We start from the raw sequence: 3,717 nt of genomic DNA, 5'->3' as shown, positions 1-3,717 counted from the left end.
TTTGGTGTGTGTGTGTAAGATGTTGTTGTATTTTTCTAAAGATGTGAGACTTGCCATTCAAACTATAACTCGTTATAGCTGAAGTATTTATCTCTCCGTTTGGAAATGATTAACATAGGTTGCTCACAATGAAAATAGAGATCTGAAATATTAGATGAAACTGTTCACTGTACCACTATACTGAACATGAAACATTGTCAGTGCCTCTAAAGTAGTTATGTAAATAGGTAGCTAAATATGGCTGATGCAGCAAGGTTTATTTTAAAATGAGCCCAGATGTGTGTGTGTATTTAGGCATAGTGGTGATCAGAGCTAAATGCTTAACATCAGCTTGCCAGTATGCATTACTGGCATGGTGACTTTGAGCGGGATGTTTACTGTTGCAGGGTGTGTTATTGTGCTAACTTTTAATAATCAGCCCTGAACACGAGGTACAGCTGAGGATAATGGGAATGTCTTTATTTGTCCAGATATTTGGCCATAGAGTGAGTTCATACAGTTCATTCTGAGGGACGCGTGTATGTCTGAATAAAATTTTATGAGAATCTGTCCGACATTTGAGACAATTTACTGAAAATCACAAGTATGAACCTTGCTAGAGGAAAGGTCAGAGGATCTCCAAAGCCAATGGTACTTTGCATCAATCCATCTACGGTGATATTTCACTGGATAGGTGAAAATTCGACCTGCTTAGGGAAAACTCGTGGCATTTGGACTCATCCTCCAAGGGCCATGGACATCCACACTACATTTCAATGCAATCCGTAATATAGTTGTGGATAATGGTGGTAGAGTTTCCTACATTTGTTATTTTCTTAGGGCAGAGATCATACCAGCCTTCTTCTGTTATATTTTTATCTACTGAGTGTGCTGCTGTTTCTTACAGCCTGTAAGATGGATCTCTCCTGGTTGCTCTTTGTGAAGTTTCCCCCAGTTTTTAAAGTTTATTTGTGAAGTTTTTCCCCTATTCAAGCCAAGGTTCTAGAAATGGATGCTTCATGAAGACCTCTGGGCCAAACTTGCAATTATAACATTTATAAATGAATATTATTTAACAGGTAATGTTACAGACGATAGCTTGTAGCTCTGTGTGAAACCTTTTCTGCTTTTCAGTTGTACTTATCCCAATATGAGCACACTGTTATCTTCTGGTTCAACGTTTACAGGATATTACAGGAGTCTTATACAGCTTAGAGTTTGCAAATCAGCCTATGATCCGACCATCCTTCTCCTCAGTGGGTTGTTGTTCCACTGTCTCTTCAGAACTCTTCAGCAGGCACTCGTATAATGCTTAATGCCAGTCGGGGAGAAATAGCAGCACTAATCTCAGAATGATGCCCTTATTTCCATCATTACAATGAAATGAGAGGAAAAAAAACAAGTGTGGTTTTGTTTTATTTCTCGCTCTCTTTTTCTGAGGGCTGGTGTTTCGACGTTTTATGGAGCTGCTGTTGTCTAAGTGGCAGCCGCAGTTGTAGCAGACTGTGGCGAGCCGTTGGTGGCAGGAGTTGTGTTGTGGGCTTGTGACTCACTCTGTTATTGTTCTTTGGGAAGTTATGCACTTGCTTCAGCTGTGTGCTTTGAAGATTATCTTCATCTGATTGTAATATAGAGGAAGTACTTTGAAGTTTAGATTAGGAAGTCTCATATGTCTTCCCAAGTAATATTGACTTTTCACCTGATGACACTTGTCCAAGCAGGATTTGGCGTCTTGGCTTTTGCAGACAATAGCTCTGGTCTTCCTGAGGTCTCTCAAAAGCAGAGCTACGCCTCTGACTTGGCCTGCTGAATTAGGCAGCGTAGCTGATTCATATTTGGGTGTTTTAATTTGCCTGTGTTTTATAGCAGGCTGCTGAGCCGGCGGTTTCCTCATTAAAGGACACATGAAAGCAGGCTGTAAAGGAACCGTGGTGAGACCGGCCTGTGCTGACGTCTGAAGGGGACGCGAGCGACCGAGGGACCGACCAAGTCCCGAGCCAGCCGGTCTGAGCCGGAGGACCTCACCCTCTCCGCCAGGCAGCCAGTGGCGGGACACCAGACACACCACATTGACTATGTCGACACCAGGATACGACACCAGCCTTGTGTGTCAGCAAGAGTTCAATGTTTGATGCGTGACTTGTGATTGTATTGTGCGACTCAAACAACATCTCACCATACTGAACTGAGAGACACAATATATTGCATTCATTTCATTGTTGAGTGCCCTGCAGCCTGTTTATAATCACATTTACTTGTACCAACAAACCTGAATATACCTGAGATAAACTGCACTTGAAATTGAATTTATTTATGTTTTACACAGATGATCATGTTTTGCATACCTCCAATTTCTGCTTTTCAAACTTTGTAGTTAATTTCCCACCTGGTTAACCCCCCCTGCCCACCGTTTAGAGATTTAAACAGCTCTGAGAGTTGCTGCTGTGATAAATACCTGAGGCAACAGCGTTCATTAATTCCCCATTATAGCTGCTGGTGGATCCTCTCGGCTGTTTAACGACTTGCTCTTTAAGGAAGTAAGAGTGGTGGGGTCACGGGGCAGGGAGGGGGCTGAGGCTCCTCTAAGCACCCCGTGATTCATATCAAACGCACGTTAAGTGGCATGTGGCTAAATTAGTGGCTGGAATCTAGCAGGTATTATAGCTCAACCAGTGGTGTGTAACGAGCCACTGTCTCGCTGTGTAGTAACGTCTTTTACATCTTTTACATGAACCCACCAATAATATTCAGGGCCATTTAGCCCAAGCTCATATCCACACCCACAGCGTCTGAACATCAGCACAACACCCACACGTCTTCTTCCTGTTTTGTAGACATCATTCCCCCATCCTGAGTCACTGACTCCGCTTAGGTTCATTAGTGAAGATAATTCCATCTCAGACAGCAGGTCAGCACATAACATGTCATGTCGACAGCGAGGCGCATAACAACAGCTAATTATGACTATGAAGTCCTCATTAGAATATCTGTGGGGGTGTAGTGAGTTGTTGTGAAATATGCGCTCACTACCTGGTTAAAAGGTTGCATCTCAACTATATGAGTAAACATGGAGGGGAAAGTGGGCCCCATAGAGTCTGTCTCTGCTTGTCTTGTCAACTTGTTTTCACTCTCGCTATTGCAGCCAGTGTAACTTGCTGGACATTCAGTGTTCCAAGGAGGTGTAATTAGTTTAATCAGTGTCCTCCGATTTTTGAAAAATCACTGTCTTCCTTATAATTTCCTATCCTATTCTGGCTTTCTTCTTCTCCCATGTTTTCCTTCTCTTGTACAGTATGCTTTCTTCTTAACATTACCCCCCACACACCCTCTGTCACCTGTGAAAAACAACAGCATGCACGCACTATTCATCACACACTACGGCACATGCTCAGGAGCTCTTCATTATATTAATTATTCTCATTGGAAGAGTGATCATCAGCATCTTCAGAATCCATCACCCCGGTTCCCACAGAGGCCCAGGCCCGGTAAATAATCACTGGTGTCGGGAACAGGGCTCTGGCCCTGCCGTTCCCATCGGACCCACCATGGTGGGCCCTAAATACCCAGGGGGGGCACAGCTCCCACTGAGCCACATTTATCTCCGCCACCAACTGGGGGAGAAGGTAGCTGTAACACCTGATCCAAAAGTGGCTGGTACTGCTTCAGACCTGTAATGGCTAAGAGTGGGCGAGAGCAGAGTAAAGGTAGTGTGATCCAGGCTCAGATGTCAGAAGGGAA

This window comes from Amphiprion ocellaris, chromosome 15 (genome assembly GCF_022539595.1).
Source record: "Amphiprion ocellaris isolate individual 3 ecotype Okinawa chromosome 15, ASM2253959v1, whole genome shotgun sequence".
Taxonomy (NCBI): Eukaryota; Metazoa; Chordata; class Actinopteri; family Pomacentridae; genus Amphiprion; species Amphiprion ocellaris.
The sequence above is the reverse complement of the archived record's forward strand: the minus strand, read 5'-3'. Positions refer to the sequence as shown.